The sequence below is a fragment of the Mobula hypostoma genome, chromosome 16, assembly GCF_963921235.1.
Source record: "Mobula hypostoma chromosome 16, sMobHyp1.1, whole genome shotgun sequence".
Classification (NCBI taxonomy): domain Eukaryota; kingdom Metazoa; phylum Chordata; class Chondrichthyes; order Myliobatiformes; family Myliobatidae; genus Mobula; species Mobula hypostoma.
Genome location: NC_086112.1, coordinates 53,718,915 through 53,744,152, shown reverse-complemented (window position 1 = coordinate 53,744,152; position 25,238 = coordinate 53,718,915). Strand labels below are relative to the sequence as shown.

Here is a 25,238-nt window from a genome sequence, read left to right as displayed (position 1 = left end):
TTTTATGTCACTAGAAAGGAATTCTAAGATGGCTGAAATCCATGATTTTTTTAAATATATAATGCAACAATGCTTTATTCATGTTTCTGCTTAGTAATTTATTACCCAGATAAAAAAATTACTTTATGGTGTGGACTTAGTTCTTTCAAGGTGAAGTTTTGTTTAAACTGTTTAGTATTTTTACATTGTCTGCCAATGCAGTGAAACGGTTTCTTTTCACATGTGGAAAATACTTGCTTCTAGGACTAAGGTAGATAGCGAGTTGTCTGAGTAATTTGGATTGTTCCCTTTGACCCTCACCAATTTTTATTGGTGCACTGTAGAAAGGTTCCTATCCAGATGCATCATGTCTTGCCAAGGTAACTGTGGGAAACCTCAAGAAGTTGTGGACATAACTCAGCATGTCATAGGAACCAGAATCTCCACCATGGACTCTGTCTTCACTTCCTCTCTCCGCTGTGGTAAAATTGCTAACACAATTAAAGATCCATCCCATGTTAAGCATTCTCTGTTTACCTCCTTCCCATCAGGCAAAAGATTTAAAAAAACTGACAGGCTCGAGCTGTTTCTATCCCACTGTATTAAGACTAGGGGATCATTCAATAATATGATAAGATGGACCCATACAGAAACAAAAACACTACTTCCATCGAGTGAGTCCAAAGACAGGCAGCCTGATTTGTCACAAATACCTGTGAGAGAGAAGCGAGTGTTACTCAACTTTTAAATTCATTGAAGTGAAACTCTCTCCAAGATGGACGTGAAGCACACTGCCTGACCTGTTTTTACAAAATGTTAAATGGTCAGCTCGACATAGACTACCAATCCCACATCAAACCCAAACCTATTAGGAGCAGACGAGGGCACTCAACTCAGGCTACGTCCACACTAGACCAGATAATTTTGAAAATGCCGGTTTCACATAAAAACGATAGGCGTCCACACCAGGTGTTTTTAAACTTATCTCCGTCCATATTAAAACAGATATTTGGGCGAATCTCCTCCTACTGGGCATGCGCAGGACACACAGAAAACAAGCGGAGAGGAAACGGTATACTTGGTGCGCGTTTGTCCAGTTACAGACTAGAAAAACTTAAAAGGAATTGCTGTTGGCTGTCGCGCTGGAGGACTTAAAACTTAAAAAAAAAACAAATACTGGAGCGTATGGAGGCAACCGACAGGGAGTTCACGGACAGTATGACCCGGCTGATGACGAACATGGAAAAACTGACTAACTCTGTTGCATTTATAAAGCACCTTGTTAAATGTATAAAACATGTCTGCATCAGCGTTAGCTTGTATTTCCATACAATGTTACATTAAGCTGTTACACATCTATTGTCAGAGGGGTACTTGCATAAATAGGTAAACCACCTTCATACAAGCAAGGACAGAAAACAGGACAAAGTGAGAATACTTATTTATTCAGTAAGCTATGGGTCAAAGTATTTGGTGAGTACGTTTCTATCTGTTCTGGCTTCAGTCTCGTTCCCGTCTGTTCTGAAATTGTTAGGTTGTATAGGGGGGTTGCATTCAAGAAAACAATGAAATGCCGCACTGCCGCCATCTGTTCCGGCACGTCATGACAGCGGTTTTAACAATATCCGTTTACCCCGTCCACACTGCTCTGCACAATTGGCGTTTTCAAATTTACACACACTAGAGGGCGTTTTAGAAAATCTCCATTTTCGGGGGAGGAAAATGCCGTTTCAGTGTGGACAGAAGGTCAAAACGAAGAGATAAAAGCTTCGGTTACGGATTTATCTGATCTAGTGTGGATGTAGCCTCAGTTTGAAATACTAACTACCAAGTTAGATGTGTACAGCAATTCATTTTTCTCCCATACAATTAAAGCATGGAATAATCTTTATCCTACCACTGTCACACAACCAAACCCAATAAAATTTAAGGCAGCTTTTCTTCAAAATTCTCCTTAAGCCCACCCTCCGCCACCTCCAGTTTAAATTCCATTCAGAATACTTTGGAGGACCAAGAACCAAGACTCTTGAACTCCCGATCTACTTCATTATGACCTTATTACACCTTGTACCTACCTGCAACTGTAAAACCTTATTCTGCTTTCTCTTATTGTGTTACACTGTACCTTAGTACCTGTGACAATAATAAACCAATTTACCAGTTGAGAGTAAGCCTTAATATAGTTTTAGATCATATTTATTATGAATGTCTTGAAGTATAATTCAGTAGAATTGTCACAATTAGATTAAATTTAATGGGTACAATCCCAATGTGTATTGGAGACAATTTTCATTCCAGCTTGATTGTGGGTGGATTAGTCGTATAGAAAGACTATGTCAATTGTTAATAGCTATATGAATAACTAGGTTATAAGGACACATGTACTAATTAAAAGAAGACCCTCAGGCTTGCAGTGCTATAGAAAATGTCTTTGTTAAATCAAATGATTTAATGACAGTTCTTAAAAAAAAATTGCTGGTTAGAGAACTATAAATCTTCTTACTCCATTGTTGGGGAAGAAGTCAAGAAATTGCAAGTCTTGTTTCCTTGTGACTTGTCAGAATTTGAACTCCATTGTAATGTTTGTCAGTTTAGTTGCTTTGTATTTTATGACATCTTCACCTAATTATTACATCACTAATGATGATTTGATGCTCGGGTGTTATTACACTGGTTTCATTCTTAAATGAGATCCCCTCTCATCTACGAATATAGAGGGGGTCGTCTGTACCTGTAATTGCCGGGTAACTGGACCCTTATTGTGTGGTCATTAAGTTATAGACATTTTGTTAAATTCCAAAAGGATCATTAATGAGAGATTTAAGTGTGAGCAAGCTTTTCCTTAAATTCACTGCTTTTGCAAGGCCAATTCCAAATGTTGGGTTTTATTAGCAAATTCTCCTTGTCATCAGAAACTTCAATAATAAACTTGAACTTGCCAAAGAGATTTGGGGCCAAACAGTTATTTATTAGTTGAAAATACTATCAATATTTCTTTGCCATTTAAAAATCTTTATGTAATTCATATTTCCGCATAACAGACCATTTGAACCATCAGATATTGTATATGTTTGTTTTAAGAACTCTCACTTATTTCTCTGTAACTCTTCTGCAAAAAGAAAGACATCTCTGATGTCCTGGAGTAGAAGACCTAGTCACAAGACCAGATATGGTGGAGATGGAGAAACAGAAAATAATATCCTCTGCCACGACTTCTGAGGTGTCCTCCATTGTCAGGAAAAGGAGCTTGCTTCACTCTTTGGTTGATGGAGCCATCACCTACATCTCCTCTGTTTCACAGACTTCTTTTCTTACCCCACCTCTCCAAGCCAGAGCATTGATAGAGTTTCCCTGGTCCTTTACATCCCACCAACCAATACATCCAGCACATCATTCTTCAACATTTCCGCCAGCTACAAGATTGTATTGCCAGCCATGTCTTTACCTAAGTACTCCGTTTTGCTGGAATCGCTCTCTCTGTGACTCTAGTCCTTTTTTTGTTCCTTCAAACCTTCCCCTGAATGCAACAATACCTGCAATAGCATGGTTCTAGAGCAGTGGTTCTCAATTTTTTTTTCTGCTCGTGGCCCACTTCATTTACCTCTGGCCCCACCCTCCATAGTCTCTGTTAATTGCTAAAGCTTTTTGGTCAACTGTACTAATTCTAAGATGCAGCTAATATTTATGTTATTAGGTGTATATGAAAAATAAAACTGTTCAAAGATCTGAATGGGATACTTTATTTATAATTTTTCAACTACCAATGAAAAAGTGCTTAGTAGGGTTACTTTGGGTATTTAGTGAGATTCTTGCAACAGATGCAAATTAGTAAGTTTTTGATTATCTGGTTTAACTTGATCAAAGGTAGTTGAAGATAACTGTCTTGATATTGTGGAAAGAGGTGACGAGCTTTGGATAGCTTCTGATAGCAGGTGACATGCTTGACTAAAACCATATTCAACTAGGTAGGAGGTGGGAAATTTAAAAAAAAAACAAACACTTTCTCCCAGAGCTATGGAAACTCAATTTAAATATCATGGTTATTCAGAAATTTTGCTTGTTGCATTTTGAATTTTGCTCAATAAAGCATTCTTGCAATGTGGTGTCAACATCAATCACACTCGCCTCAATTGGATTCATCACCCAATCTGGAATACACATCTCCAGCAGGTCTCTGAACTGAAATTCCACATCAGTGTGTAGGTGTTTCAAATGATCAGATGTACAATCAGATCATCATCTTGCAATTCTATTATAAGAGTGGCCAGTGAGGAAATTCATAAACTCGCAACATCCAATATTGCTGCTGAAAAGTTTGTTTTCCAAGGAAAGTGGTAATAACCTCTGCATGATATGAGATTGCAGTTTTCTCCTGGTTTAATAAATTTGGTTTTTCAAATACATATGACACACAAAGTATGTCAGACATAGCAGCAACAATTTGTTTCTCAAGCTGCTTATTACTTGGAAATGATACAGTACGACCAAGAAAAGTGAGGTGAACTTTCTTTCAAAATATGATAAGTAACAGGAATTTAATGGAAGTTGTAGTGGTAGATAGTGATGCAGTGGTAGACTTCAGGTGTATTCACCTCTCTGTACTTTAGCCAGATGACCGTGCGTGTACACACGGACACGGACAGTGAGGGAGGGACGTGCGATTGAGGGTAAGAGGAGGACTGAGGTAGAGAAGGGTGAGTGGGGCCAGAGGCAGGGGAGAGCCAGAGGGTGGGGAGAGAGAGAGTGACAGACACTGAGGGGGGTAGGGAGAGAGTGAGTGAGTGACAAAGGTGGAGAGTGGCGGAGAGTTTTGCTGTCTCATTTGCATCATCTAGCATATTTCCCATTCATTTCATCTTTTCCAATTAAATTGTATATTTGCATTTCTTTTAAGATTTATTTTGGGAATTCTTCATTAAAGCAGTAAACTTATTGGGGTTCATTAAACTCCAGTAGGCCCCAGTTCCTGTTTAAAATTATCACCCCTATGAAATCTGGCGTGGCCCCCTGAGGGACCATGTGACCTACATTGAGATCCATTTTTCTAGAGGAAATGCATTTTTGCTTTCTGTTTATGGAGATTTGGGATGTGGCACACCCCCTCTCAAATAATGAAGAATCAGAATCAGGTTTATTATCAGTAACATATGTTAATGAAATTTGCTTTTGGCTGCAGTACAGTGCAATATATAAAATTACTATTACAATCATCATCATCATCATCATCATCATCAGGTGCCGTGCCCAGTTTGAGCTTTGACTGCAATGGCTCACACACTCCTGTTTCGGGTCAAGTGGATCAATTCATTGGTATTTATTTTCAGTTGTCTGGCTGCTGTCTCCATCATCATTTGTCTTTGCCTTGCTCTTGCTTTCTTCCCTTCAATCTTTTCCATAATTACCGTGCATTCTAACTCCTCTTTCCTAATCACATGTCCAATGAAGTTAGGTTGCCTTTTCATGATCTCTCACATTATTTCTCTTTTTGTGTTTGCTCTGTTCATGACATCCTTGTTAGATGTTCATTTCATCCATGATATTCTTTGCATCCTCCTCAAAAACCACATCTCTGCTGCTACAATTCGTTTCCTCATGTTACTATTACAATACTATATTAAAAACTAAATAGTGTAAAACAAAAGCAAATTATGAAGTAGTGTTCATAAGTCCATGGACTGTTGGCGGTGGGGAAGAAGCTATTGCTGAAATGTTTAGTCTGTGCCTTTGGGCATCTGTACCATTGCCTGATAGCAGTAATGAGAAGAGGGCAAGTCCAGGACAGTGAGGGTCCCCAGTGTTGGATGCTGTCCTGAGGCACGGTCTTTTGAAGGTATGCTCGATGGTGGGAAGGCTAGTGCTCATGATGGAACTGGCTGAGTCTATAATCCTGTACACTGGAGCCTCCAAACTAGCCAGTGGTGCATCTGTAGGAAATTACTAGCAGCGGTGACCAACCTTTTACATTCCATGCGTCAATTTTTTCACGCATGAGTTCAGATGCGTTTTTTTCCACACATGAGTTCTATGTTAACATTTTTACAAGAATTGTGGGGGTACAAGATTCGTATGGTGCATCTGAACTCGTGCGTGAAAAAATTGACGCATGGAATGTAAGAGGTTGGCCACCCCTGCATTAGAGTCTTTGGTGACATAAGAAATCTCCACAAACTCCTAATGAAGTATAACAGTTGGCATTCTTTCTTCATGATTGTTCAATGTGATAGATTCTCTAAGATGTTGATACTGAGGTACTTGAAGCTGCTCATTCCTTCCACTGCTGACCGCTCTGACTGGTGTATGTTCTCCTGAATTCTCCTTCTGAGTTCCACAATCAGTTCCTTGGTCTTACTGACATTGAGCACAAGATAATTGCTGTGACATCACTCAACCTGCCAATCTGTACACTTCCTCGTCACCATCTGCGAGTAGTTGTCATTGGCAAATTTTATAGATGGAGTTTGAGCTGTGCTTAGTCACAGTCATGAGTGTAGAGAGTACAGCATTAGGTTAAGTATGCATTTTGAAGTGTCACCATGTTGATTGTCTGCTCTGTTGTTTCCTATCTGTACTGATTGTAGTCTTCCATTGAGGAAGTTGAGGATCCAGTTCAAGAGAGAGGTATACAGACCCAAGCTTGTTGATTAGTACTGAGGGATGCTAGTATAACCAATAAGCAGCAGTCTGACATGGATTTTGCTGCTGTTCAGATGCTCCAAGGCCAAAAGGGGAACCAGTGAGATGCCATCCACTGTCGATCTGTCGTAGCAGAAGGCAAATAGCAATGCTTGCATGTCCTTACTCGGGCAGGAGTTAATTATAGCCATGACCAACTTCTCAAAGCACTTCATCACTGTGGATGTGAGTGTTACTGGGCAATAGTAATTGAGGCAGCTCACCTTGTTCTTCTTGGTCACCAGTATGATTCATGTCCTTTTGAAGTAGTTGGGAACCTCCGACAGCAGCAGTGAGAAGCTTAGTATGTTCTTGAACACTCCTGCCAGTTGGTTTGCTTAGATTTTCAGTGCCTTGCCAAGTACACCATTGGAGCCTGGCACCTTGCATGGGTGAGTTCACCTTGAAAGATATTCTGACGTCAACTTCAGTGACAGATATCACAGGGTCACCAGATGCTGCAGAGATTTGCACAGGCAAGGTTTTATTATCCCTTACAAAGCATACACAAAAGGCATTGAGCTCATTGGGGAGTGAAGCATCACAGCTATTTATTATGTTAGGTTTCACATAAACATAAGTGATGGCATGCAAAACCTACCACAGCTAACATGCATCCTATTGCATGTCTAGTTTCACTGGTAACTGCCTTTCTGCTTTCACAATAGCCTTTTATAGATTGCACGTGACTTTCTTGTAGAATTTTGGTCCACTAGACTTGAATGTCACAGATCTAGCCTTTGGCAGATGACAAATCTCCAGATTTGTCCACAGCATCTGTTTCTTGAGTGTGACCAGTACGTGCATCAAGATCTCTCTGATCCTCCACACTGCCCAGTGTCTTGCCACTAATACTGTTTTCTGCCATTATATTTGACCTAGCAAAATGAACCACCTCACACTTACCTGGGTTGAACTCCATCTGCCACTTCTCAGCCTAGTTTTGCATCCTATCGATGTCCCGCTGTAATCTCTGATAGCCCTCCACACTGTCCATAACACCCCCAACCTTTGTGTCATCAGCAAATTTACTAACCCATCCCTCATCCAGGTCGTTTATGAAAATCACGAAGAGAAGGGATCCCAGTACAGACCCCTGAGGCACACCACTAGTCACCAGCCTCCATGTAGAAAACGACCCGTCCACAACTACTCTTTGCCTTCTCTGTGCAGGACAGTTCTGGATCCACAGAGCAATGTCCTATTGGATCCCCAGAGCAATGTCCTATTGGATCCTATGCCTCCTTACTTTCTCAATAAGCCTTGCATATGGGGTACCTTGTCAAATGCCTTGCTGAAATTCATATACACTACATCTACTTTCTCTTCCTTCATCAATGTGTTTAGTCACACCCTCAAAAAATTCAATCAGGCTGGTAAGACATGACATACCTTTGACAAAGCCATGTTCACTATTCCTAATTATATTATGCCTCTCCAAATGTTCATAAATCCTGCTTGTCAGGATCTTCTCCATCAACTTTACAATGACTGAAGTAAGACTCACTGGTCTATAATTTGCTGGGCTATCCCTAACCCCTTTCTTGAATAAGGGAACAATATCTGCAGCCCTCCAATCCTCCGGAACCTCTCCTGTCCCCATTGATGATGCAAAGATCATTGCCAGAGGCTCAGCATTCTCCTCCCTCGTCTCCCACAGTACTCTAGGGTATATCTCATCTGGTCCCGGTGACTTATCCAACTTGATGCTTTCCAAAAGCTCCAGCACATCCTCTTTCTTAATGTCTATATGCTCAAGCTTTTCAGTCCATTGTAAGTGATCCCTATAATCGCTAAGGTTGACATGGTGTCATAATAACAAACTTCTCAATGGCAGCAAAACAAAAAGAGCTGATCATTAACTTCAGCTAGGTGGTGATTGGTGCATATGATTTTACATCACTGATGTTGAGGTCAAGAGGGCTTAGAGCTTCAATTTTCAATAGTCTGCCCTGGTCCAAACCCCCTTCCCCCACCCAAAGGCAGCTCACATGCGCCTCTACTTCCTCAAGAGGCTTAAAGAAATTCGGCATGTCATAGAACATGGAATAGTACAGCACAGTACAGGCCCTTTGGCCCACAATGTTGTGCTGACCCTCAAACCCTGCCTCCCATATAAGCCCCCACCTTAAATTCCTCTATATACCTGTCTAGTAGTCTCTTAAACTTCACTAGTGTATCTGCCTCCACCACTGACTCAGGCAGTGCATTCCACGCACGAACCACTCTCTGAGTAAAAAACCTTCCTCTAATATCCCCCTTGAACTTCTTACCCCTTTAAGGTCCCTGTCAACCTTTCTCAATTTTTATAGATGCACCATAGAAAACATCGTAACTGGATGCATTATGTCTCTGTATGGCAATTGCTGTGCCCATGACAGCAAGAAATGACAGTGTTATAGACACAGCACATTACAGTAAGCAGCCTCTCATCCATGGATATTAACTACACACCTCACTGTCCTAATAAAGCAGCCAGCATAATCAAAGATATCAAAGGTCCTACCAAATCTTGACATTATCTCTTCTCCTCCTCCCCCCCTCCATGGGACAGAAGATCGAGAAGTCTGAAAAACAGTAACACCAGTCTCCTGGGTAGCTTCTTATCATGCTATTACGAGACTATTGTGTGTTTCCCTACTACGATGAGATGAAATTGACCTCACAACTACCCTGCTATGACCTTGCAGCTTATTCTCTACTGGCAATGTACTTTCTTGATACTGTAACTCTTTATTCTGCTCTTTGTTTCTCCTTGTACTACCTCTATGTAGCCCCCCGACAAGCCGCAGGGTCGCTCAGCTCGCTGTCGTCTAGGGAAACAGCCCTCGCCCCCGCCAAACTTGGTAATAAAGTTTGTGTTGTTGCTGTGTGATCTACCCCAACTCGCCAAACAACAGGCAATACACCATATACGATTAAGTGAATTACAGTTTATAGATATTACTGGAACTAGGTAATTAATAGAGATTAAAATATAAAAGGAAAATAAAAGGCGTCACACTTATCAAAGTTCAATCTCTTCGTGCACAAACAGTTGGAGCTCTAGTAACAATCCTCTCTCCCCCATTCGATCCCCTCTGACCACCTCGACCCGCCGCCTGGGACTGCCCACGGTGGTCGACCAGATGCTCCACACGAGTCCGTCTCCTCTCCTCGCCGAACACCCTGGACCTTGGACTGCTGCTTAGGGTCAGACCCCGTTAGCCGACTCACAACACCTTGTCCATCCTCTCTTTCTCTCTCGCGCCTTCTGCCCAAAAAACCCGTGTATCACAATAACTTACAGACACACAGAAAGAATAACATCTATCCCAATTGGTTCGTTCATCCTCTTATCAGTAACATAATCCAAACAAACTGCTAGCGGGAGGACTTTCTCAGCAGTTAACATAACAAAGAAGCCATTTCAATTGTAACATAACAAAGAAGCCATTTTAATTAGCCTATGCAGTAACATAAAAGAAGAAACACTCTTCCCCCACCAAATAAAGTCATGTCCTCATGACTTCTAAATAACTCGCCAACTAGTCCTGCAGAGACAAAAACCCAATCCAGGTACACACAGTGACATTGCCCCCCCCCCCCCCCCAAGCAGTGGACCTTACGCCTGGTCCCACAGGGACTACATAGGCCAACTGATCTGGGAGTTTCCTAATCCTCAGAGACCTCCGTACCTCCTCACCCAAACCCTTAAGGCTCGGACCCTACGGGGAATACCTCGGGTCTGTTTGCCAACTCCTCTCTCAATCTCTCACTCATGCCTCTACTGCAACTTGGAGCCCCCTGTCCCGGGTCTGAGGCCCTGCTTCTTTTCCTTCCCGGTCCTGCTGTAACCCAGGCTGCCAACAGTTAGCCCTCCCCACTACACCTGACTCAGTGGGAGAAGGGCCAAAGGTCTCTTCCTCAACCAAGGGGAAGTTAGTGAAAGGCAGCATGTACCACATGTCCAGCACATCATCCTTCGAATCTGTATTCTTCATCATTTCCTCGATCGATAGCTGCTGTTTGATTTTCTCCAACTCTCGCCACAGTCTCAGCAGTTCTGACTCACGCTTCTTTGCCATCTCAAACTGGGATGCAGTTACCCCACCAACTTCTTCCACCCTGGCCTGAAAAGCAGCAATTAAAGGATGTCCAGCCTCCAGTTTTTTCTTCCTGATGACTTCTTCCAGGTCAACTTTCAGTTTTCCACTTCATTTAAACTATCGATAGTCATCTTCAGGTTCCTTTCAAGCGTCTGCTTCCCTTTTCTGAGATCTGTCCTCAATTGCTTCACCTCCTCAGAAGTGTAGTCAACCTCCCCTCTCCGGGCTCTCTGGTTTCTGTTGCCCTTAGTCAGACAGCTTCCTTGGTCTTCCCCAACTTGTAAGTCTTCCAATCTTTTCTGGATCGATGTCTTGAGTTTCTGCTGATCCTTTCGAAGGTGGGTCATTGTTTTGTCTCTCTGGATTAATTCCTCAGTACATGACCGCAGTGTTGGCTCGGAATTCCGTTGCTCCTTCTCCACTTTGATGAGCGTGAATTCCAAGTCTGCAATGGTTGTTCCGCAAGTGCGGCACTCAGTCTCCGGCCTGCATTTCTGAGCGCTCAGTTCAGCGGTGCAAATCCCCTCTCTCCCCTGTGTCTCATTCAAATTGACAAACTGGGTTTCCATCCCCAGGTCCACCACCATCTGTTCCAACACCAGGAAGTTTAACTGGTATGTCGGGTCATTTTTCTCACATTGCACCAAACTCCGCTGTCCAAAAACTCCTCCACACTTTACACTTCGCATCTGTCGCCCGGGCTCAGCCACTCGCCTCACCTCATAGTCCCCCCAGGCGAATCCAAGCTCTAGGCCGACATCCACATACGCCAAAACTCCACACACCTTCACTTCCCCCATGGTCTTCCTCCTGCCCCATGGGAAGGTTGCAGAGGCTCCAGATATGCCCTTTGGCATCTCTTCGGATCGGAATAATCCTAGGGAACCAATAACGGCCATCTTCTCCTCATCAGCCTCACTGCTCGGGATCTGGCAACATCCACTCCTCAGATCCAGCACATTAACCCACGTTGCACCGTACAAACAGTGTGCCTGTTCAGAGTCCTATAATCCACACACACGCTGCCTACATCTTCCATGGCTGCAGGGTCCAGTCGCCGCGACCTCTCTGTCACCGAGGTGTCTTCAGCGGGCAACTCCCTTCCCTCGTGGTATTTTGGAGTGTCTACTAAGAGGGTCTCACCCTCAGATACTTCCCCCAGGCCATACCACAGTTGGGTCTTGTTTAAATTCGGTACCAGCTCAAGGCTGCTACACACGTTGTCAGAAGCAGCTCGACACGCTGGGTGCCCAGATATTGCCTCCATGAACTCCAGGGTCACTAACCAATGATCATCTTCTGGATAATTACTGGCACTGGCACCCCAAATCTCCAGTGTCCTTGCGGTTGTCAAGGGTAAATGCTTCAGACACCAGTTGTAAAACGAACTGTACAACAAGTTGACCTGCGCCCTGGTGTCGAGGATGGCTTTAGCATTGCTTCCCTCTATCCGTACTGACACCCTGGGGCGTGGTCCCTCTAAGCCTTCAGGAATAGGGTCTTTTCCTTTCGGAAGTTCCTTGGTACATTGCTGGAAATGTGCTCCCCCAGAGACACCAAGCCGTTCCCCCATTGGGCCTCCACTAAGTTTCCCGACACCTCTCTCTGATCAGCTGAACAACTGAAGGAGGGGCTGATCCCCTGAAATGATCTCCCTGGCACTGCAAGCAATTTAGCTGCCCTCCTAGCCAGAAAAGATACACTGAAAACTTTTCCCCCTCTTTCAGATAACTGGCAGCTGTCACTACAGTGTAATTGAACCTGACAGTTCTAACCCCGTCAACAGCCTGCCTACTCAAACTTTCAACCAATTCCTGTCACTCTCCCTCAACCGAGCACTGCCACTCATCTAACAACTGAGAGATCCACTCCGCCCACGTCTCGCCCGCCTCCACCCCTCTTGGGGTGGATAGTCTCCCAAAAGCCAGTCGGAGCCTGCCAGAGCTGGACCATTTATTTGCAGACACTACCTCCGAATCAGACCACTCGTTTCTCTCTCTCCCAACAGTATGGACAGCCCCGAGTCCCACCATCAACTTGTCAGCGCTAGTCTGAACTTGAACAAAGACCCAACACACATGCAGCAATAACCGGCCAATAACCTACAGAGACACACATTACTGATTTAAACAGGGCACCCACATGTGAACACCACTGAATCCAATTCTGGACAAAAGCCCCCAAATGTAGCCCCCTGGCAAGCCACAGGGTCGCTCAGCTCGCTGTCGTCCAGGGAAACAGTCCTTGGCCCGGCCAAACTTGGTAATAACGTTTGTGTGGATGTTGTGTGATGTACCCCACTCTGTCAAATACCAGGCAGTACACCATATACGATTATGTGAATTACAGTTTATAGATATTACTGGAACTAGGTAATTAAAAGAGATAAAATATAAAAGGGAAATAAAAGGCGCCACATTTATCAAAGTTCAATCTCTTCATGCACAAACAGTTGGAGCTCTAGTAACAATCCTCTCTTCACCATTCGATCCCCTCTGACCACCTCGACCTGCCGCCTGGGACCACCCACGGTGGTCAACCAGGCGCTGCACACGAGTCCGTCTCCGTCTCCGTCTCCTCTCCTTGCCGAACACCCTGGGCCTCGGACTCCTGCTTGGGGTCCGACCCCGTTAGCCGACTCACAGCACCTTGTCCATCCTCCCTTTCTCTCTTGCGCCTTCTGCCCAAAAACCCCGCGCATCACAATAACTTACAGACGCACAGAAAGAATAACATCTATCCCAATTGGTTCATTCATCCTCTTATCAATAACATAATCCAAACAAACTACTAGCGGGAGGACCTTCTCAGCAATTAACATAACAAAGAAGCCATTTCAATTATAACATAACAAAGAAGCCATTTTAATTAGCCTACGCAGTAACATAAAAGAAGAATCCCCTTAAATCTATATACCAATGTAATAAATTGTCCTGTTTGAAATGCTTGCAAGAAAATGTTTCACTGTATTGCTTCGTGTGACATCATAAATCAATTAATCAGTGAACCTACATGGTGAAGATCATCCTGGTTTTTGTCTGATATCCATAATTTGATGGGTAGCTTGATGTTTTTAAGAAACTTAATATAATTAAATCTCTCAATATGCTTAATATTGAATAAAAGTTAACAGTGGCAACAAAAGCCTTTTGTATAGGTGACTGAAACTTGGAAGCAACTTGGGTTTTAGGTGTATCTTCAAGGAGGTGGAGATGTTTAAAAGAAATGTCAGATCATCGTGTATGTAATCAACTGAAATATGCCAGCATTGCAATATACATTGCCAATTTTCAGGGACCAAAATTATGGAGCGCTGATTGTAAGGTTGTGGAACTTGAAATTGAATGTGGTGGGGAGACATGGCTGTAAAGTGTGATGTGGTTGAATAGGAAATGTCACAATTCTATTCACTGCATATATGCTTGTGCTTGAATATCAAGCGGAAGCATTTCTCCAAAAATCCAAATGCATTTGAGTTCTATACTTTTGATACAATAATACTATAAGAACATTTAGCTCTCTGGACCTGCCGTCCTTGTGTGCGTGGAATATAGGACCCCTTATCCAATCTCATCAGTGACTTGTGGCTTGGGGTTTGGACTGCTCAAGGGGTCAATTGGAATCTAATTAACCTAGCCCTCTGACTTGGTTCTTTTTGGCCCATGTTCCCTGTAGATTGGCCTGATATCCTAGAATCCTGTGCGCTTCCCGATTGTGTTGCAATTGCTCTGAACTAACGAATAAGGAATAGGTCAATATACCTGTTGAGCAACAAGTAATTTTCTGTATGTATACCATGCTTTGTTCCCAAACTGTTTGAGTCCAGCGGCTGACTTGTGTGTAACATTACAGCTGCTTATCTAATAAAAAGCTGTCTTTGTTGACACAGCTGCACCTTGTGACTTTGAAGCCAATTACTGTCAGACACAATGAAAGACTTTAGTTTGCAACTATATAGACATTCAAGAAAAGTGGGTTCACTTTGAAGGTGCCTTCTTGTGTTGTTTAGTGGTGTCAGTATTAATTGTGTATCCTCAGATTATGTCTGTTCCTAAATACATACCTGTTATCTGGACAAGAACTATGAAAGCATGATCCTGCTTGACCCTGCATAAACTACAAGCTGTGTTCTTGTTTTTGCTTTCTCATACTGCATTATAGAGAGAGTAATATAAAATAATTACAAGTAGTCAATCATCTGCAAGTATATGGGAGATCAGTTAAATCCATGGGGAAATATGCTTGCTCAATCCAGTGTTCAACCAGCAGGTCATGGGTATTTCATTTTTGACAGTGTCCTGCGTGAAGATGTAACAGTTTTACGACTGAGTGGTCCCCTGGCAAAGTCATAACTGAATTTAGATACATAATTATGGAGATATTGGCTTGGGGTCTTTCTGTACATTTTCTGTCTACACCCTCATACTTGTTATCTGTTGCTGCTCGAAAAATCTGTTGAGGGGAATGCTGAGGGCTGGGCTGTGATGGGTCATTCCTGTTGTCTACCATAACAGTACTGAGGCATTACAAACTATTCCCCTTGCTTGTAAAATACAACTGCCAGAAATTCATTTCCTTGTTGTGTAGATGCAAAACACTTGAACTTTCAGCTGTGTAGAGAAATTGCAGAACTTGTAACATTCTCTTCTCCTAGTTAGTAGATGTTAACTTAACCAGTCTTTCCCACCAGAAAGATAAATTGGTTTAATATTGTCATATGTACTGCGATACAGTGAAAAGCTTTTCATGCCATGAATAATTATATTAATGTAGGCAAAAGAGAGAAATGTAGAATATAGTGTTGCAGTTGCAGAGAAAGTGCTGTTTGATTCTTTGCTTAAGAAAGACTGTGCTCACTGCAGCAAGGGTTGTAGAACACATTTTGTTTCTCAGGATATGACTAGCCCCAAATAAATATGCAGTGTTTGCATTGTTGCAAAGCATTGTGCTGCCAACTCGAAAAATGGGTGCAAGTACTATGACTTTGGGTTGTAATGTACTTGGGAATTGTTAGGTGACATCATTGCTGTGATGGGTGGGTGGGGGGTGATTTGGGCGTGAAGTGGCAGACAATTTCCATTCTGAGAAAAATGAAGCAAACTGCGTGGTGATCTCTAGGACCTAGAGTCGAGGTAACGTTGATCTGCTCTGAAACCCACTGGTGAGTATAGTTTAGTGAACAACCTCTCTCCTCTTCCTCCAGCACCTTGTGCTAGGTATTAAGCTGTTATTTTGAACAGGAAATAATTCTACCTCCTGCTTAATTAATTTTTGTATGAGGGCAAGTCCTTTAAGATCATGCCTCCCCATTAACTGAGGAATACCTATACTACCAGTCAAATCATTTTTCATACTTCTACAATAGCTTCTTGGTTCATTTCATTGTCAGCTCTTGTCCTGCTCTTTCACAATGTTTTCTTTAGTTATTTAATTACCTTCTGTGTTTTGAAGCTGCTGTTGAATCTATACCAACTGGTTTATCAGGCAGTGGAAGCTAAATTCTAATGTGTTTATTTCTCAGGTCCCTGGTTATTTTCTAAATTAACTAAATTGCATAGAGTAAATGATTTTCTCATTGTGAATTTTTCAATTTGGTTGAAGACCTCTATAAAATCACCTTACAACTTTGCTCACTATTTAGTAGCATCCCTCATACCTTTTTAAAATATTCTGGCAAATCTCACGTGCATGCTGAAGTTTGTGTCTAGATTCCATATTATACTTACGGCTGATGTATCCTACCAGCATCATAGCTTTGTGCATAAACTGCATTAGATTTTGTCCTTGCTTCCATTTAGCAATTAGAGGCTTTAGTTTGTAACATTTGGAAGAAATATTTAATCTTGGATGAGTGCTACAAATTTAGATAAGAGAATAAGAAGGACGAACTGAAATCAAACATGACTTCTGAGTTAAAAAGAAGCAGGAGAGAATTTAATCATGAGGGCTAAAAGAAGCCTAAAATACCCGTAGCAAGTAAAATTAAAGAATTCCAAGATGTTTTCTGCATTTTAAAAGCAAAATGATAAATAGAGACAAGGTAGGATCACTCAAGGACAAACTTGGGGATTTATTCCTGAAGCCAGAGGAAGTGGGCGAGATACTAAATAAGTACCTCATATCAGTACTCAGCAAGGAGGACATGGAGGAAAGCGCTCAGGTCGGATATGCTGAAATTCTAGAACAAGTTGGTATCAAAGGTGGTTTTGGAGAACATGCGGGTAGATAAGTTTCCAGGACTTCATGAGATTTGTACGAGTTACTGAGGCAGGCAAGAGAGAAGATTGCTGGGACCGGACATAGATTATTATATCCTATATAGCCACAGGCAAGGTCTTAGCCCACAAGGGAATAATCAATTTTATATTTTATTTTTATTTAAGAGGGGCAATTGATACAAACTATAGGCTTGTGACCTGGCATCAGTGATGGGAGAAATGATTGGAAAAGATTCTTCGGGCAGGCTCTACTCGCAACTGGAAAAGCTTAGACTTGACTAGGGTTAGCTAGTCATGGCTTTGTGTGGGGCAATGGATGTTTTCTATGTAGACTTTTTTAAAGCTTTTGATGGGGTCAATCTTGATAGGCTGCTCCAGAAGATTAAGACATACGAGTTCCATGGAGGCTTAATAGATTGGATCCAAAATTGTCTTGTCCTTAGACAGAGGGTAGTGGAAGGGTAGTGGAAGAGGAGTGGTAGTCTGACTGGAGGCTAGTGCTTTCCTATACAAATCGATGCTGGGACCTCTTTAATATGTAAAAACAATTGTTTCCAGCTTAAACTGAGCAATTGCCTGTACATGGTCTCTATCTCTCCGTTCTGTCTGCTTGTGCTGGTCTAAGCTATTGTATTTGCCTTCACCACCTCCACCTCCACTGGCAGTGTTCCAGGCATCTGCCACTCTGTATAAATAAAATAAAACTTGCCTCAAATCTCATCTTTTGGAACAGCTCCTCCCCCCCCAACCTCTACTATTTGATATATCAACCCTGGAAGAAAAATATTATTTGTGCTCTCCATTATTCTGCCCTGATTGATTAAGGGAAGTGTGCCATATACCACCTTTACCATCTTATCTACTTGTATTGCCACTTTCTAGTTGCTGGGAAGGTTTAATGTAACATGGGAGGTGTGGGGAGGGGGGGAGAGAGGTGTTGGTCGTGGGAGCCAGAGAAGTAGGACAGTAAGTGGAGGGATTGAGGGTAAAATTGAGGTTGGGTTGTAAGCCCAAAAGGAAGAATGAAATATTTAAGTCTTCAAGGAAAGAGTCCATTTTTTGTAACAATCAAAAATTAACATTGGAATAATGTGTCATTTGGCTTAACTATTGGTACTTGAGGTTGATAGCTTGCTATACAATACTGCTAGGGCACTGACTATGTACACAAAAGGAGTCGTGTCTTTATAGCCATTTAAGAAATAGAAATACCTGACTTTTTGTTGCTATTTTAATTTATCACCCTGCACCTACTGCCTTAGAGTGGAATAGTGTTTTCCATGTTGAATTTTGTCAGTATATTTTGACCAGGCACAATGTAATTTGAAGTGTTTCAGCCAGTACAGTTTTGCAGTTAAAAGAACAGCTTATTAAGGTATTGTGCAATGCTTTTGAGGCGTTGTTGGGAAAGTTTGTTCTGAGGCATGTGAGGAATTGAGGATATTTAAAAGAAGTCATTTTGAACCTATGTAACCTCCGGCTAAAAGAATAATTGGGACTGAATAGGAATTTTTGAACTGAAGTAAGCTGTCTTCAAGCAACACACGTAAAAGTTGCTGGTGAACACAGCAGGCCAGGCAGCATCTATAGAAAGAGGTACAGTCGACGTTTTGGGCTGAGACCCTTCGTCAGGACTAACAAAGAGGAGCTAGTAAGAGATTTGAAAGAGGAAAGTGGAAAATAATAAATAACAGATGGGGTATGAGGGGGAGGTGGGGCATTAATGGAAGTTGGAGAAGTCAATGTTCATGCCATCAGGGCTAGGCCTCCCATCCCATGATCCTCTCATATCCCTTTTGCCAATCAACTGTCCAGCTCTTGGCTGCATCCCTCCCCTTCCTGTCTTCTCCTATCATTTTGGATCTCCCCCTCCCCCTCCCACCTTCAAATCTCTTACTAGCTCCTATTTGTTAGTCCTGATGAAGGCTCTCAGCCCGAAACGTCAACTGTACCTCTTCCTATAGATGCTGCCTGGCCTGCTGCATTCACCAGCAACTTTTATGTGTGTTGCTTGAAATTCCAGCATCTGCAGATTTCCTCGTGTTTGTGTAAACTCTGTCCTCAGCAGTTAGCTTAAAAAAAACGGTTTATACTGGTTCTCCCTTGGTGTGCAGAGAGACTCATTGAGAGTTGATAAAATTATACATTGTACCCTCATTTGAATACGGGGAGGAGGACTCACCGATAAGGACAGGAATGAACATCCATCTGTAATTAAGTCAGGGTCTTGTAAAGGGAATAACTAATGCGGACTGGACAGTACATCCATCTGTAATTAAAACCTTGATTTAGCAGACTCCCTTATCTGTAACTAAGTTTTGCAGCAACAGACTTGGTGGGAGTACCAGTTCTAATAACATCTGCAACGGTAATGAATGAGGCTTACTATGTATAAATATACGGCTGTAACCTGACCAAGTGGGTCCACTAGTCGGATGGTGGCAGTACTTACGTGCCTTCCCTTTGACAACTGGGTTTCAAACTCCTGCAGGAGGATGCACAATAAACTGTTGTAACTATAAGAAGCTAGTCTCCTGAGTTTTATTCAGATTCGACTTTTAACACATGTCTGTCAGAACAATTAGCTTATTAAAATTCAGCCACTTTTGAAGGTGTGATTTTTACAGGGCCCTTTTCTGAGCAAAGTATCGTGTACAGCAATACATGTTGCCTGCCCCCTGATCAGAAATGCTTGGGGGTGGAAGTACTGATCAACAAACAACTGCGACCTTTGTGTTCACTAGGATGCTGTATTTTGATTAAAACATGACAGTACGTTCTTTTTGTATTTACCTTACATAAAACTTTTTTAAAAAATCATCATTGTAGACTTGTTCTGGTGTTAGATATTCATCAGTGACTTTCTTTGCAAATTTATCAATGAATTTCTCTGTTGCTTCGTGATCAGTAGAATGATGCTTCGTGATCTTTAAAAAATTTTTTAAATCTTTAAAAATTAAATGCCATACCTTCTCTTAAATATCTGCAACCAGTCTGCTGAATATTTACAATTACCTTTGATTTTCTGTTTGTCATGATACATCTTTCTTTGTTTCATGATCAGCATACCATTGAGCAGCATATCCAGGACAGCTTCTTTCCCCAGGTCATCAGATTTATCAGCACACATTGATCTGATTGTATATTGTATCTGACTGTACAGAAACAGAATCAGGTTTATTATCACCAGCATGTGACATGAAATTCGTTAGCTTAGCAGCAGCAGTTCAATGCAATACATAATCTAGCAGAGAGAGAGAAAAGAAAATAATAATAAATGAAATATAACTTAATAAACAAGTAAATCAATTACATATATTGAATAGATTATTAAAAATGTGCAAAAACAGAAATACTGTATATTAAAAAATTGAGGTAGTGTCCAAAGCTTCAAAGTCCATTTAGGATTCGGATGGCAGAGAGGAAGAAGCTGTTCCTGAATTGCTGAATCGCTGAAGACTTTATCCAGATCTACATTGTTTTTTAGTTTATGCAGTGCTTTTTCTATTTTTCATTAACTTCTGCTCATATATGTGGGGTCACTTCTTAGAACTGTTTGTGATGTGCAGAGACCTGTGTATCGCCTGTAAATCTTCCCAGCACTATGTGGAATTTTCTATTTGTGATGTCATGTCAGCACTCAAAAATTCAGATTTCTGAGGCTTTCGGATTTTGGAATTTGAGATGAGGGGGTACTTGACCTGTACTTCAGTTATTTAACAGATTCCTTCAGTATTTCTTTTGAATTACAACCCTTAGTTGACCCTGCTCCCATGTTTACCTGTTATTTATTATTATGCACTACAGAACAGCATACAAAGGGAAGTATACAAGGCCATTTGGTGCTTATTGAATTTAATTATTGGGCTTGTAATGAAAACTGTTATGGGTGTGCCAGGTAAAAGATTCATGTTTCATTGAGGGCACAGGGATTTTCATGTATACTTGCTCCCACATTACTAACATATCCTCCTGGAGGTGCAATGCTAGTTATAAAGTAAATCATTGATTTTTTTTGTGTACTTGGATATTTCCTTCTCGCCTTGTTAGAGGTTTGCTGGGAGTTGAGTCATATTAATAACTAATGTGACATTCTTATCTGGCTTGTCTAAAACAGGTCTTGCAAGCAAGGTGCGGTACTCAATCTTACACATTTTGGTACTTATTTCAAGTCTCGTAGTACTAAGTCCTGTGCCCAAGAATGTCCAAGACTGTTTATGTGGTTTTCACTGCAGATTACTGGAGACTCCAATAACACCACATAGTTTCTCTCGACAGCAAGATGAGTTCTAAGTTATCGGAAAAGCCTAAAAGAGCTCTTAAGGGCTCTTAGCGTACACTTACACTTAGCGTAAAACTTGACATAATTAAGCATTTCAATCGTGGTGAACAAAATAAGGCCGAAGTGAGTTTGGCTTGTGGAAGTTGACGAACATGATGTTGAAGAGGTTTTGGCATCCCATGACCAAGAACTGATAGATGAAGAGCTGATGCAAATGGAAGACGAAAGGATAACAATTGAAACTGAATGCAGTAGCGAATGGACTGAAAGTGAAGTCGTCCAGGAACTGAACGTGAAGCAACTGCGTGAGATTTTCGCTGCAATGATAAAGTACGACTTTAATTTTGAAAAGATACGTCGGTTTAGGGGATATTTGCAGGATGGTTTGAGTCCTTATAAAGAACTGTATGATAGAAAAATGCATGAGGCTAAGCAGTCAAGCAAGCCTTCCACATCGGCCACAGCAGACGACGAACTTCGACATCGAGGCAGGCAGTCATAGGAGAAGATGAGCTGCCTGCTGTAATGGAAACAGATGACGAGATGACACCCTAGTGTCCCACCACCCCGCGATTCGCGGAGAATGCAGCAGTAGCCAGCAGGCACACAACACATCTTTCAGAAAAAAGCCGAAATAAACATGCTAATTAATTAGGTGCCGCCCGACACATAATTGTTGGCCCAGATCAGAGACAACGCAATTGGAAATCGGCACTGATCTGGGCCAACAATTACGTGCTGGGCGGCACCTAATTAATTAGCATGTTTATTTCAGCTTCTTTCTTAAAGATGTGCTGGGTGCCTCCCGACTACCGCTGCACCCCTGCGTGCTTCGCGGTTAGCTATCTGAAGGCGGCCTGGAGGGTGGGGCCACTGCACCACGCAACCTGCGACGACTCAGTCTAACACACCGTCATCAGTGTGCTTGTCGCTGAACCAATTCCGGTAGGTGATACTACACTGTACATAGATTATTTCTACTTTATATCGGCAGTGTATTTTTACGTGTTATTTGTTATGATTTGGCAGCTTCATAGCTTAAGGGTTACTGGAGAGCGCTTGCGCCGTGTTTTTGCCAACAGCGCTTGCGTGAGATTTTTTGCTGACGGCGCTTGCGTGAGACTTTCGCGAGAACAGTGCAGTAATGATTGTGGAAAAGTATTTCTACTTTATATAGGCTGTGTATTTATCATATCATTCCTGCTTTTACTATATGTTACTGTTATTTTAGGTTTTATATGTTATTTGGCATGACTTGGTAGGTTACTTTTAGGTCTGCGAATGCTCACAAAATTTTCCCATATAAATAAATGGTAATTGCTTCTTCGCTTTACAACATTTCGGTTTACGAACCATTTCATAGGAACACTGTACCTTCGGATGGCGGGGTGGGGGGAAACCTGTATTTTGTTTTCTCAGAATCTGTATATAAGAGATTGAAAGGGTAGGGTTTTGCATTCCTCAGGACAGCATCTATTTGGACAACTGTACTATTTTGCATAGATGCTGCCTGGTCTGCTGAGTTCCAACATTTTGTGTGTTGTCTGGATTTCCAGCATCTGCAGATTTTGTCTTGTTTGAGCGTATGTTGGGATTTTTGTAGAGAGTGAAGCATCATCTGTGCATGAGTCGAGAAGCGAATGTTGTTGGGGGCGGGGGAAGATTTAAACATGAGATTTAACTGATACTGATAATCAAAAGTAACACACACAAAATGCTGGAGGAACACAGCAGGTCAGGCTGCAGTGTGGACAGGGCCAATGAACTTAAACTGTTCTTTAACGGATTTGACATTGTGGCCCCTGCCCATCCCCCACATGATTCATCTGTTGTTGGACTCCAACCAACACATATTCCACTCTCCCCTCCTACCCCTCCTCACAGTTCCCCACCCTGCTCTCATGACTATACCCCTCCCCCACATGAAACCACCACGGTGTGCTTCACTGCTGAACAGGTGAGAAGACAGTTGAAACATCTCCACCCAAGCAAGGCTGCGGGCCTGGATGGTGTCAGTACCAGGGTGCTCAAAGCCTGTGCCCCTCATCTATGTGGAGTACTTCACCATGTCTTTAACTTGAGCCTGAGTCTCCAGAGGGTTCCAGTGCTGTGGAAGACGTCCTGCCTCGTCCCTGTGCCGAAGACGCTGCGCCCCAGTGACCTCAATAACTACAGACCGGTGGTATTGACCTCCTATATCATGAAGACCCTGGAGAGACTTGTTGTGGAGCTGCTCTGGCCTATGGTTAGGCCAGACTTAGAATCCCTCCAGTTCGCATACCAGCCCAGACTAGGAGGTGAGGATGCCATCGTCTACCTGCTGAACCGTGTCTACGCCCACCTGGACAAGCCAGCGAGCACTGTGAGGGTCATGTTTTTTGACTTCTCCAGTGCGTTCAACACCATCCGCCCTGCTCTGCTGGGGGAGAAGCTGACAGCGATGCAGGTGGATGCTTTCCTGGTGTCATGGATTCTTGATTACCTGACTGGCAGACCACAGTACGTGTGCTTGCAACACTGTGTGTCCGACAGAGTGGTCAGCAGCACTGGGGCTCCACAGGGGACTGTCTTGTCTCCCTTTCTCTTCACCATTTACACCTCAGACTTAACTACTGCACAGATTCTTGCCATCTTCAGAAGTTTTCTGATGACTCTGCCATAGTTGGATGCATCAGCAAGGGAGATGAGGCTGAGTACAGGGCTACGGTAGGAAACTTTGTCACATGGTGTGAGCAGAATTATCTGCAGCTTAATGTGAAAAAGACTAAGGAGCTGGTGGTAGACCTGAGGAGAGCTAAGATACCGGTGGCCCCTGTTTCCATCCAGGGGGTCAGTGTGGACATGGTGGAGGATTACAAATACCTGGGGATACGAATTGACAATAAACTGGACTGGTCAAAGAACACTGAGGCTGTCTACAAGAAGGGTCAGAGCCGTCTCTATTTCCTGAGGAGACTGAGGTCCTTTAACATCTGCCGGACGATGCTGAGGATGTTCTACGTGTCTGTAGTGGCCAGTGCTATCATGTTTGCTGTTGTGTGCTGGGGCAGCAGGCTGAGGGTAGCAGACACCAACAGAATCAACAAACTCATTGGTAAGGCCAGTGATGTTGTGGGGATGGAACTGGACTCTCTGATGGTGGTGTCTGAAAAGAGGATGCTGTCCAAGTTGCATGCTATCTTGGACAATGTCTCCCATCCACTACATAATGTACTGGTTGGGCACAGAGGTACATTCAGCCAGAGACTCATTCCACCGAGATGCAACACAGAGCGTCATAGGAAGTCATTCCTGCCTGTGGTCATCAAACTTTACAACTCCTCCCTTGGAGGGTCAGGCACCCTGAGCCAATAGGCTGGTCCTGGACTTATTTCCATCTGGCATAATTTACATAATATTTAATTATTTATGGTTTTATATTGTTATTTTTATACTCTATTCTTGGTTGGTGTAATTGTAACAAAACCCAATTTCCCTCATAAACTATGACTATGACTATCTATGGTGAGGAATAAGGAGTTGACATTGTGGCCTGGGACCCTTCATTAGGCAAAAGATTTATTAATCCTACTTTTTCAAAGTTGGAGAGAATTTTATTCCATATCTCAAATTATAATTCTGAGGACAGATTTCTGTTAAAGGGCCAATGAGGGTCACCTGATAGTATTTAAACTATAGGTTTCTGATGGTTAATATTTGACCAAATTGTGAACTTAAAATGAAGTGTAATACGAACAATAAAGGCTTTGTGATCTTAAAATTAGTTTTGTTATTAAATGTGATTAGCCTGTCAACGTGCTTCAGATTAGTTTTCATTTGCTCTAGTTGACTGATTAAAAGCTCTGGTCACAATGTAAAACAAAAGTCTCTTGTAGAATTTTGTAGGTGTACGAAAAACCACACAGTGAGAAAAATGTGTTTGCTGCAACTGACCTTTAAATTTTGTTGCTGGAGAAATAGCTGCTTACCACAAAAAGCAGAGGATTTTATTACTTCAGT

General features: G+C 42.3%; 1 protein-coding gene across 1 annotated transcript in view; it reads left to right on the top strand.

The window, feature by feature from the left end:
- Positions 1–25,238, top strand: part of slc12a2 (solute carrier family 12 member 2) — a 207,767-nt gene that overhangs the window by 74,892 nt on the left and 107,637 nt on the right. The window lies entirely within an intron of this gene.